The sequence below is a fragment of the Culex pipiens genome, chromosome 2, assembly GCF_016801865.2.
Source record: "Culex pipiens pallens isolate TS chromosome 2, TS_CPP_V2, whole genome shotgun sequence".
Lineage (NCBI taxonomy): Eukaryota > Metazoa > Arthropoda > Insecta > Diptera > Culicidae > Culex > Culex pipiens.
Genome location: NC_068938.1, coordinates 217,125,302 through 217,138,949, shown reverse-complemented (window position 1 = coordinate 217,138,949; position 13,648 = coordinate 217,125,302). Strand labels below are relative to the sequence as shown.

At 34.3% G+C, this 13,648-nt stretch overlaps 1 protein-coding gene across 3 annotated transcripts in view; it reads right to left on the bottom strand.

Annotated features, from left to right (window-relative positions):
• Nucleotides 1-13,648, bottom strand: part of LOC120432574 (calbindin-32) — a 166,910-nt gene that overhangs the window by 150,612 nt on the left and 2,650 nt on the right. For 2 of the 3 annotated variants that reach the window (XM_052708053.1, XM_052708055.1), the window contains exon 2: nucleotides 11,929-12,160. The gene's annotated coding sequence lies outside the window, so the exon portion shown is untranslated. Of the gene's footprint in view, nucleotides 1-11,928; nucleotides 12,214-13,648 lie in introns of all 3 variants that reach the window. The other variant, XM_052708054.1, reaches the window with a different exon arrangement.

Here is a 13,648-nt window from a genome sequence, read left to right as displayed (position 1 = left end):
AAATATTGTTCTAACCATTACTTTGCATGAATAATTTCGCAGCCGGAGAGGCGCAACATGCGAATTGAATAATGGAAGGAAAAACATGTTGATTTGAGCGATGGAAGGATTTGGCAGGTTTTTTCGTTTTGGGAAATTTTCAAATTGAGATTCATGAATAATTCCAAAGTGATTTTGCTTAGAAAAGCTAATTTTAAAAGTCGAAATATTCGATTTTTGGTGCCTCAATTTTAAGAGAAAAAAGCAATTTCGTAATTGTCACGCTTCCGAAAGACAACACCAGCAACAAATGATATTGTGTGGAATGTGTGACCAAGGCAAAACAAAAAAAAACAATCACTCCATCGCAATAACTCGACGTGAAGTTTTCGGCCAAAGTGACGCGTGGCGATAATGGATTTTTTATTGGCTTGACGTGACACCGTGACGCGTGCTGGCGTGAAAATTGTGTTGAATTGCGAGGGAAAATAAAAATTTGCTGTTGAAATACAGCAGAAGCAGCGGAATGACACTCTGGAAAAGTTGCGAAAGTTTTTTTTTTGCCGGTTCATGATTTGAGAGGATTTTTATTGAGTTGAGTTTTTGTTAAGAAAATATTCCTATTATTGGCAATATCGTTTGAATTTAAAAAGTAAAATTTTTACACAAAAGATTTGAAAAACAATCATATTTGCTTCTAATTATGGTCATACTAATTCTCAATTTATATTTTGTCTTAACATTATTTCAGTATTTTTAGTAATAATTAAATTTTCACAGCCTTTCCTCAGTGAAGACGGCAAAATATGTTTTTGCAATCAATCACAATGTATCTTGCCGCATTTTCCTTGATTAATTGTTAATAAAAGTTCGGATTCATATTTCACCCGGAATAAAATGGTAATAAATCAAACCCCATTACCGACCATGTCAAACCCATCACACAAACCCAATAAAGCATCCAATTTGCAGTTCAACTTTTGCCCGACGTTGTCCTCCCGTTTGGCACCATTCAGCCCAGCCCAATCTTCCTTCAAATCTATCACTCTCAACTCTGAGGGGAAGTTCGCGTCAGCAAGATGTTCGCCAAGATACGGGGCAAACCCCTTTCGACAACATCCTAGATGCCAAGATTGATGATAAATCTATCACTTTTGATCCGAGCACGACGATGAAGAAGCTCATTTTTCCTCAAGCTTTACTCGTATCGCGATGGTCAACAATCCAAAGCCGATGTTATTGTTCTCGAGCATCATTTGTCTTGCTTAAACTAAGAGCGGAAGCAACGATTGGATCAACTTGAGTGAGTTCTTGAGTCACGTAATTCGAATCGTTGTCATCGCTCGAAGGTGCCGATTAGTTGGCGTCCCCTTGTTCATGAGATTGATTTATTTAACCTCCAAATGAAAAATGGAAATTTCCCGGGAAATCCCATTCAACCGCCAATCCAAGGTTGAGTTTGACATGTGTTCCACACGGGCCGTACCGAAATTCACACGAGATTGGTATGCAAATTAATCGTCCCTGCGATTTTACATACCGGAGTTTGGTAGGGAACGGAACAGCCCATCCTCGCACACTTGACGCCAAAAGTGGGTCTGAAGGCACGTGGCACGTAGGTACTGCATGCTGCTAATTGGCGTAACAAGTTTGAAATTGAGTTATTCTGAAGTGTGCGAGAGTACCTAGCTTTGGAGGTTCTGGTTTGCGAAAGTTGTCTGTGCATGTGAGAGGCCCATTTTGGGCCTTGCGACTGCGAAAATGCAAATGCCTGTGCATGTCTGCACGAGGGAGAAGTACTTTAAACAGTTTTTTGTTCATATTTTTGACCTAGAGAACTTTTTTTTCAAATAATCGTGCTTGAGGCTAAAAATAACTATTTAAGTTATTATTATGAATTAATATCTTAATCACGATTTTTATTTCGGTCAGTTGGGTTGATTTTATATTCACCGCTCATAATTTGTAATACCAAAAGTTATTTAAATGAAGGAGATTTTAGGTAAATTGCCAAAAAAAAACAGATGAGGCGAAACTACAAAACCCAAAACAAAATTTAATAATTATTTTTGTGATAGAAAAATCATGTTTGGTCATCCATGATGATTTTTTAATTAAGCAAAATTGTGCAATCAATGTTAACCAATTTAACAAATAATTAATGTCAATATTAATTTCATCTGTTTAATTTCATTTTTAATGATAGGAAACAATTGAAAAATCCATAGGACTATAATATTTGAAATGAAAAAAAAACTAGCTGCAATTATGTCTAAGCCATATATTGATGCTATTTCTTGATTTATATTAATGATATGCTGATAATAAAAACAACACCCCAAATACCCTTCACATAAATGCAATACCAAAAATAAAAATTACAAATTAGGAGAAATTTCACGTTTTTCTCTTATTTTTTTGTAAAATTTCTTATGTACAGTGGATCATAATTATGAAAAATGTTCAAAATTATAAAGGTGGTACTCTACGATTTCGCAAATCGACTTTACTTTGTATCTTTTGCTTTGGATGAAACTTTATCCATGTCAAAAGGAATCATTTTGCATCTTTAGTTTCTGCTGGTCATACAAAATGGGTATGTAAATGTATGAAATTCTGTACCTTGAAGAGGAATTTTCTGATCAATTTGGTGTCTTCGGCAAAGTTGTAGGTTAATATTAGGACTATTCTGTAAAAAAGATACTCGGAAAAAGTCCCATATTGAATAAAGGTGAATAAAAGTTGAATTCCCAAAATACGTAATTTTATATTTTCAAATTTTTTGATATGTTTTACTTACTAAAACATATTTATTCTCCGGACAATTTTTTATGTGTTGACCAGTGTTGCAAATGAGTGATAGAAAAGCTATCAATTGATTATCTCTGCACCAACAACATCCGAGAGTATAGTGGCCGTCACTATAGCTTGTGAGATCTCTTCTTGTGTCTCGTGATTCCCAGCGATGTCATTCTCTCTCTATCACTCCTCCCCTTTTCCTCGACTATGCGCTCTCACCACTGCGCTTGCAGAAATTGGTTTTGTGCCGGTTTTTATGGTTAAACGCTGTGAGGGTTTGATGATCGTGCGTGCAAGCGGGAATAAGAGAGAAAAGAAAAATGTCAATCGCGAGTTTGTAAACACAAAAACGTGTTCGGCTATGTTCGGCGCTGAGAGTTTCAATAAGGAGAGAAGAGTAGTTGTATTGGAGGCATGAATATTCAGGCGGGATAATTGTAGTTGCTGAGAGCTGATATTTTGATATTTTAACAACCCTGGTGTTGACAATTGTTCTAGAGTAATTCTCAACTTTTTTTACATTTTTTGTTTTGCATGAAACAATCACCCTAATGTACATGCATTCCCCCTGTCAAAAGAAGCCACATTGCATTATTAGGTTTTCCATGCAAGTTTCTATTCAGTTATGTGGGCTGCTCATACAAAATGGGCATGTGAATAGGGATTGTTTTGGTGTCTTCAGCAAAGTTGTTATGGTTATGGACTGTTCAGAAAGTAGTATTTTTTAAACTTTTTATCATTAAAATTTGAATTCCATAAATACGCGATGACGGAGGATAGTGCAAGTTCAGGTAATGGATCTATGATTTTAGAAAAAAATGATGATTATTGAAAAATTATCAAAATCAAATTTTCATTTGAACATGACTTTAAAATTTTATTTTCGATAAAGTGTGAACCGATAAGATCGATTTTCAATAAACTAAATTGAACTATTTTTAAATTTGCTTGCATTTCAAATGAAAAAAAAAAACTTGTTTTCAACATTTTCAAATACTAGGCTTGTTTCTAGAATTTCTTCAGAGCCTCAATGAATAAATGTTAGTCTCACGCTGAAAAAAAAACATTTACCACTCTTCGTACTAACTATTAACATTTGGTATGCTCTTTCGATTACCCATATGTGGCTTGTAGGCAAAAATTGGTTTGGGAGTTTCAGCCGTATTTTTTTCTCCATTAAGGTGATTCTAGCTGAGTTAGGCTAGTATTAAAAAAATGAAAAAAAAATATCAAAATTTGTCGACTATTTAAAAAACATGTTCGTTCTTGAAACACTTAAATTTACATTCACACAATTTGATGGTAATCTTATTATTCAATATTTTGAAATCATTTAAAATGATTTCAAAAACTAAACTGCTGTGCTATATCGTTTGCATTATTTTCAGTGAAAAGCGTGGTAATTTTTCTTTATGTTTTAATAAAGAATCATTCATTAGTTTCATCATTATTTTTTGAAGACTGCGCTGTCAAAAACCTTTCCAACATCACATTTTTAATCTTACAATATTGAATGTCGCTTTGCAACTTTCCGCACTTAATTGCAACGCTCCAAATCTTCCAAACAACAACTCCCTAAGCTGACATTTCAATTTCGCGATGCAAAAAGGTGGAAAACTCGGCGGAAAAAAACTAACAAACCAAAAGTATTCCGGTCAACACATCTTCCGGCTTTCACATGCGGAAATACACTGAAGTGAAAGAGCAAAAAACAACAACAACAAAAAGGAAAGCAACTTTTATAATGTAAAAACTTATCACTCTAACGAGCTCCGTCTGGTCACACAATAGCGAGGGGGTTGGCCAAAACAAAAAACACACGTTGAAATGTCCGGAAATGGGGAAAACCTGTTCTCTCCGGTGGAAAGTTTGTTTTTCTTCTTTCGCCCTCTTCCCACTTAACCTTAACGTGGTTAACCTCAGAAAGCAAGAAAAAATGAAGCTCCAAGCTTAAGATCATCGGCGTGGAAAAAGAAAAGTTTCCTCTCTCTTCCCAGAAACCCCGCCGAGAAGCAGCTTTCGCTAATGTGCAAAATAATTGTAGTTTCGGTTTTTTTTTTCTGCATTGTTTTTGTTTGTTTTCAGCTCTAGCCGGACACGCCGGAAGTGGTCCCACAGCTGGGTGATGTCTCACTTCCTGTTTTGCTGTTGGTTTGTAGTTTGGTCCGCCACGTTAACGACGTGTCACATGATGGTCGTGATGAAATTATATGAACGTGTTGAATAGAGTCATTTTTTACGGTTCGCATCAGAAATTCACAACTTTAAACATTTTGGGTTCAAATTTCACGCGAGCTTCCGGAGGTTGACGGTGCAAATTGTTTTCCAAAAGTCGCAAAAACACGGTGAAAAGTTTTCACCTACTTTTTTTTTTCTTTCTGGCGTCCAGACTGTTTTTGTGCACCCAGCGAGAACGCATTCACCGTGGCTGAGTTATGGGGTGTGTGTGTGTGTATGGAGGAAAGTTTATGTGCTTTTCCTCTATACCTCCGAGCTTCCGTGAAGCTTCGGTTGCAGCGATGCTGTGGATGTTTGGTGGTTGGAGTGTATGTGTGTTTGTGGCTTCCGGCGTGAATTTATTCATTGTGCTACATTTTCAGCGAATGAACGATGAATGGAAGTTTCATGTATTTAAATTGATTAATGTAATAAATGTTAACAATGCGAGGAAGAACAAAGAACATTCATAACACCTGATATTGAAATTTTAATCACTAGATTGTAGTTTATATTTGTATGGTCGATGATTTAGTATCAAATGAAAAATTGCAAATGATTTGTTGAAAAATACTTTTGATTTTAATGAATAAATTTTCTAATCCATTCTAAAAAAATAACGGCGTATCATGAAAATTTTTATGCACAAATATAACTATCAATTTAAAGAGCCCCCTTTGCGTTCTATCTTTTTTAATATCTTATCAAAAAATTAAAACTTTTCAACTTATGTTTTTTTTCCTAATATATTCAGGGACACACCTTTGAATAGAGGACAAAATCGTGACGTCAGGAATGAACTCAAATCACTCAAAGTTCATTTTGTGAATGACTTTAACATGTTGGTCTAGTTTAACAGCTACTTTGTTCCCAGGTTTCTGTGGGAGAGAAAAGGAGGCAAATACTTTATGAAAATCATACCTGTCAAAATTCCTAGCCTCAAAATTTTGTCGCGAGTTGATTTTCTCCTCTTTAGCAACTAACCTACGACCGAATAAGCCCTTAAGAAAATAATTCTTTAAAAAAAATAGATTTAAAAAATATATATTCGTTCACTAGAACATGAATGCTAAGTGAATCTCGAAGGGTAAGCCAAATCCTTAAATTTATTAATTTACCTGAATCTGAATCGTGTAACATGAAAAAATGCACTTTACAGTAATTTTTATAAGACCAAAGAAATCTTTTATGTTCGATGACTAATTCATCATCAATCTTCAAATATTCCTAGACGAATTTGAAAGAAAATGTATCTGCTTTTTCAATCGGAAAATAGTTCTTGGAATAAATTATGTTCGAATTAAATCAATTTCTAAACTCGAAAGTTTGCTCGCTATCGACCAATTTAGCGTCTTCAATTTTTTTTTTATAAAACTCCTCTTAAACTGAAACCATTTTTTTCGAGCTCGACAGATTCCTTGATTGCAGGTTGCTCAATAGAGCACTGCTCTATAATACGAAGTTTCCCTCAATATGGCGCTGCCTTCCCGTTTCACCTTAATTCAATCACGCTCATTTTTATTGCATTACATTTGTTATTTTTTTAAACACCATTTCTTCAAAAAATCATTCTTTGCTGTGGTTCAAAAGATGCCTTTTTGGTCCTCTGAAAAATATTGAGGAAAATTGAGGATCTGGATTGTGAGAGTTCTCAGAATATAAAAAAAAAAATCAATAGTGTAGCAAAATTATTAAGTTCTAATTTTGTTTGAATTTTTAATAGCGTTTCGATGATATATTAGGGTGATTCTCTGCCAACTCAAACGAAATCAAGAAAAGTTGCCCCGACCCCTCTTCGATTTGCGTGAACTTTGTTGAAAAACTTTTTTTCGTAAAATTGCGATAACTCGTGATGTTTATCATCAAACCCCTTATGTTTATAAATCAAATTTTTTGTAATTGTCTGCTCTACAACTTTGCAGAACATTGTTACACTCTAAAAAATAACCCTGCAAAGTTAGAAAAAACACGAAATATTAAAATGAAAAATTTTGTTCTAAATGAAAAAATGACCCTTCCGGGTCAATGTAGATTCGAAAAGTACATTAAATTTCCCATAAAATGACATGTTCCAAAATGTTTTACTGTTGAGTAACGGAAAATGGCAGAGTTTTTAAAACATTTTTAGTGTCTTTTTCGATGAAAAAAACGGCTTTTCGGAATTCTGAGTACGCCATCAAATCGGGCGTCTAATTTTACATAAAAGTTCATTTGGCACCAAATTTCTATCTCATTACCGTTTCAGGCTGCAAATTATTGAAAAACACCTTTTTTTCGCATGTTCAAAAATTGAAGGGCGTCACGAGATATCAAAAAACGGACATCGGATTCGTGATTTAAAGAGCATTAAATTTCCAATGAGAATCTCACTTTTGGATTAAAGTAGCGCATCTTTCAGACCAAACAGTAAAAAAGTCGAGTTTTTCATACATTTTTCGATTTTTCCTATACAAACTTCACCTCCGAGTATCAATGGGTAAATGTTGACCGATTTTGCTCATATTTGGCCCAGAGTCCTAAAATAGGTCAAGGAACGATATTCAGCTTGTGGAGCGAGGTTTTGAAAAAACATATTCTGGGCACCCTACTGTAGAGTCAACTCTTTGTTTTCGATTTTCGCTATCTGAATATTTTTCTATTTTTCGATGGTTTAATCCCTTCATTCTACATAATTCGATGCATTTCTATCCTCGATATTCCTTTACGATCGATCAAGGCTTACTTAGAAATTTGTTTGAACAAAGCGGAGCATTGAAGGAAGTTTACCTTTTAAAATTTTGGTTTGCTTGTCTCTTAATACAGTCAACGTCTGGCTGCCAATCTTCTCGATATCGATATTGCTCCAGCTGTCAATATTTTTTTCAGTCCCTTCAAGAGGCATGCTTTTATTTTTCGTTCTATAATTTCTAGATTAAATTTTCAAAAGGTCTGCATAGAAAACCCCCTTCTATCGGATGGGGCAGTAAATCTCGGTCCATTAGCGTTTTGAGTGACACATAACCTTCCGACGTCTAGAAATGAGCAGAAACTTGCAAAAGAGACCACAAAAGACCCGGGGGTCGTTAATGTGAATTGCTTTGCTTTTTTGCGTAAGAAACCCATGACTAATAGGTTGTTTTGAAAATTTATTCTAGATTTGATACCTCCCGCTCTCTACGGTCCCTTCAATATCAACACTTTATTACCAATCAGAGTCAATTTAAGTTAGAATTATTACTCAAAATCATGCCTTTTGATATATTTATATTGTGATTAATACTAGTCGTTCAAATTAAAAAATTATTTAAAAATAAAAAATAAATATTATAATCAAATCCTACTTAAAAATTCTCTTCAGCATCCTTAGCAGATACTAAAATCGTCAAATATTTCAATATTGCTTGTTAAACATAATATAGGATATATTTTATCCTAGTTAAAAACACCTTATCGAACAGATGTTAAACTCGTGCTGCAGAGTACAAGCTGTGACATCATTGCTAATAATTTGTTTTGTCTAGCAACTTTTTCTTCTACACCAATTTATGCCATGAACAGTTTTTTTTCGATAAGCAAATTATCTTCTCTTATTTCAGCTCAAAAACCAAATGTAAACAAATCCCCAAACCGAACCTCTCCCCTACGGCATGTACGCAAAGAGTTTTCCCAGCGCGGCGAAGCAAACAAAAAGATAAATTGTTTATGAGACTGAATCACACATTAATTCCACACATTTCGAGACAGTCTGGAAGCCCCACCACCGCAAGACTCGGCGCGTGAAAAACTACACTTTATGACTTGAAAGAAAAAAACGACAAAAAAATGGACGAGGTGTCGGAAAAATTTGAAAAAATAAATTCATAACCAACAATAACAGGAACCGTTTTATTTTTTCTTCGTGAATTCCAATTTGCAAGCAAGTCTTGCTCGGACTTGCTTCGAACAAAAAAAACGAGTGATATCACTCTCTGCCGGTGGCTGTGGTTTTGTGCAAAATTTACCACAAACAGACAGACAGTACGTGTGGGAAAATGGCATGGGATGGGTGGGTTGTTTTTTTCCGATACTCCCTCAAACTCCCCTCTACTCATAGCAAGAACCAACAGTTGGATACTCTGCGACCGACCCGAGCGACCGGAGCATATTTTAGCGGAAAGATATCGATTATTTATTCAAAATAAGAGGAAGCAGATGATTCTGCTCGGTTTGGTTTGGTTTTCGGGGAGGGTCAGGAAGTGGAACCGTCGGGGCGTTTTTGTATCGGGCAAAAACGTGCGATGCGAATCAGCTCACCAGCAGTGTTGAACGAATTACGGATGAACTCATAAAGTTAGCCGGTTTATCCATAATAAATGGTTAATTAATTAACATCGCGCGATGGCGTGTTGGCTCGATGGTTGAGAGTCAATGTTTAGTGTGAAATGAAATTATCATGTGCAGAGTGTTTGTGTATTTTGCATTGAAAGTCGTTAATGTTACAAATTCAATAGATTGTTGTAACTTCGCATGTATATAAATTCCAAAACAATGGAAATTGTGGTTTGATTAGTTTGTCATTTAACATACCTTTTAAAACTGATGATTGGGAAAAAATATTGCTACTTTGCGTCATAGTTTTGCCTTTACAAGTCTCCATGCAATTTCGGCAGCTACCCATGCAAATATTCAAAAATCTGTATCTCAGGAAGACATTTTCTAATCGATTTGGTGTTTGATGCAAAGTTGTATGTATTAAATAGGAACTTTCAGAAAAAATGTAAAATTCATAAAAGGATTGAATTTACTTTTTATGATTAAAAGTTGATTTTAAAAAATCCTAAAGTTATAATTTTTCCATTTTTTTTATGTTTCAGGAGAGCAAAAAATGCGTCTTTTGAGTCACATGGGCAGAAATGTTGACAAAAATAAATCAAATTATTCGCTCTACAGCATTGCCTTGGCGTTCTCGATTACGAGATTCCTACTCGAAACTAGGTGTTCGAAGGCTTGATTGTTGAGGCAATTGCAAACCTCTTTTTACACCTTAGGTTCATCCATCACGGGATTCGAAATGATGACCTTTGGATTGTTATTGGATTGTTTGGATTGGTCCAACTGCCTACCAGCGACTCCACCGAGATAGGATATTTTCAGTGAAATTGACATTTGAAAATCAAGTGCAGTTTGGCCGATACTTAGAAAACTGCAATTTTATTATAGGAAGAATTTTATTATAGGGAAGAGGAGGGGATATCAATTAATTCAAAAGCTTGTAAAATGTGGATGGTTTAATTGATTATTAAACCTCAAATAGTTTGCTTTTAAATGAAAATTCAAATGTTTTTTACTATTTTTTTCGGGTTTTCTCAAACTTGTTGATTTTGATCAAAAAGATGTTCGAAATTGGCACAAAATGTTAAATCTATTGAAATCTGGCATAAACCTTTATTCTGGCTGACACTTTAAAAATCTGTCCTTTCCCAGATTTATCTGGGCAAAAAATTCACAACTCAACTCTACTCAAGTTTGAATAAAATACCATTTATAAAAACCCTACACGAACATATTGAGCTTCAAAATTAAACATGACGTCGATCTCTTTTTTCGTCGATTCAAAGTCTCTTATCAAATTTTCTCAAAAATCCATTCGCCAATCAAATCCACTCCATACAGATTATTTTGAAGAGTGACAAATTGAAAAAAAACCTAAAGAAAGGTGTAACAAGATAAAAACGAAGCTTCAAGACAGCTGTTCACATGAAAAATCACCCCCAAAACCTAGCATATATTACATCATGACTAGGCTTAGTGATTTTTCACGCCCAAAAATTGCAAATTTCACGGGTACCTCAATTTCAAAACACCAAATTTCACGCAAATTTCGCGGAACTTGAAAAATGTTAAAATAACTCTGAAAATCCTTTGTTTAAATCACAGAAACTACTTTTTATGCTTCATTATATATTATTTTTCAATAAACTAAAAAAAATCTTCACTAAATTTGAATGCGACACAAAAAAAAACCTCTTGGTTTATGGATGGGCTCTATATATATTTTGAAACAAAATATAGGGCACGTGTATTCTCATTTACTGAACTGCTCTTATAATATTCGACTAATAAAGCTCAAATGTTTTCTGTTATATCATTTTACATTTTATTGAATTTCATATCAAAGCAAGAATGAGTAAATTAAATTGAATTTTCTGCGACGTTAAGCCCATTAAACATATTTTTTAAGGGTTTTAGCTCACTTTTCAAAAACTAAATTTAAAATCAATTTGCAAAAATAATATATTTTTTTTACAAAATTGAAATTTTTATTCTAAATAAGAAATGAAAAAAATTGAATTAATTTTCTTTTAATTTCTATCAAAACTATACCTTTCAAATGAAATAGCAGTGAAAATTTTAGTACAGCGAATGAAAATATGACTTAATTTAGTTGGATTCTAAAAAAATTCAAAACTCTGAACATTTCTTCAAATGGTTCATATCAACTTGACATACATATACATATATTCAAGCTTTTTAATTGAAAAATAATAAAATTCAATTAAATAGTCTTTTAGGATGAAATATATATTAAGTTGTTATTAAAAAAAATGATTTGAGACAATTGATAAATTTCATGAATTTCACGCCGTCCACGAAATCGTCAAAAATCACTAACCCTACCTATATTAGTAATTCAACCAGGGTATTCACTCGCTTAATTCTATAGTACCTAGTTCATAAGATAATTTTAATTTCTTTTTGAGTTTGATAAATTATTTTGAGAAAAATCGTTCCATTTTCACACAAACATAAAATTTCACGGGATTTCGCGGAAAAAGCCGAATTTCGCGGATTTCACGCTGTCCGCGAAATCGTGAAATTTCACTAACCCTAATCATGACGAAGGATCTACCACCCACACTCTCTCTTTCTCTCACACACATACACACATCAATAATCTATATTTATCGTGCTTACCTTTTCTGCGCTTTTTGTCCCTTTGCTCGTGGTTCTCTGTTTGATCAGCCGGTTGATTACAGCTTTTTCTTGTTTTTTTTTTTTCGTTTTCACCGATGACGGATGACGATTTTCTTCGTCAAACACCCACACACAAACACGGGCGCACAACAAATTTTCCTTTGTTGTACCGATTTAATGTTTCTGCTTTTCCTTTCTTTCGTATTTCAAGTTGGTTGTTTGAAGAGAAAATCTAAATAAGACGACAATGAAGAAGTCGATGACCGACAAAACTAAAGTCAGAACCTGAGCCAAGATTATTACAATGTATTCACGACGACAAAATGAAGGCCGAAAACGGAATAAAAGTGAAACAATCGAAAAGTGCCAAACACGATTCTATTTATACAAATCACGCACATTTTAGTGGTAGTCTCTCTCTATCTCCCTCTCGCACACTCTCTCTGTTACGCACGCGAAAAGGATACAAAGTGTAAACGAAAAACGAGAAAAGCTCTACCGCTGGTGAGTGGAAAGTTGAATGGAATTTCTCACACACACAGCTCGAGAGTTACAAGAGTTTTCCACGCAGACGGGGACCGCCGGTGTTTTTGAGGAATTAAATGGCGAAGAAGGACCGGGAATGAAGTAAATCGAAAATGGCCTTTTGCGGGTACACCTGGTTCAGATTTACGCTCGCGGAGGTGGGTGGAATGGGTTTTGAAAAGGCCGTACCGTAATCTGGGGTGAATCGGGACTACAGTCTGAATAGGGACAGCAGTTTTTAGAGCCCTTAAAGCTTTTAAATTTGGAAATGGATGTACATATTTTGTTGGCCTGAGTCTGCTCTAACCGAAACCAACCAGAAAAATCAAAATATTGTGCTCTAACATGGTAAAAACTGCTGTCCCAATTCGCCCCATGTGTCCCGATTGACCCCAGTTTACGGTATATTGATTTGTGAGTAGTTTTTAATGATAACGGTACAACATTGTTCCATTTGTTATGTTTTTTTTTAAATGTCAATTGCTTTTGTCCTTTTCAAAATCCATTGAAGGTACTCAAAAGAAGAATCAAAAGGAAAATCCTATAGCATTTGGAGACTGAGCAATGACGCACACAATTGTTCCACGGTGGGTTGATAGCATTGAAGTCAATTAGAAAATATTCGTGAATGACTTCTTTTGCAAAAAAAACCATTTTTGCAAGTTTGAACTGGTCTTAAAAAAACTTTTAAAAAACATTTTTTTGGAATCTAGTAATTTTTTATGTAAAATAATCAAAATAATAACTGTAAAGGGATAACTTCATCCAAACCCTAAAATAAAATCCTGTACCTTTCTTGCTTAAGAAGGGCAAACACATTTTTTTTTTTTTTGGCAAATTCATTAAATGCATTATAATTCTTCAGAACTTTTTCGCAAAACACTATCCAGGGTTCAAAGTTTTTTCTATAAATATTTATTTTGAGTAAACTAATATTTGGAAAAAAATACAATGTTACATGATCAATTATTTAAAAAAAACATCGTTTATTAAAATATTATAATTTTCCCAAATGTGCTAACAATTATTCAAGACCTAGATAAAAAAAAATCTCATCTCATGAAGATCAATTGAGGATGATTGCAAAGTAAGTCTTAACATCTATTATCTTCCTTCAAACAATGCACAGTGATCCAGATCACAAAATTAAGTGGAAAATGGATATTCCGAAAAATGGTTAAGTTTTGGAGCTTTG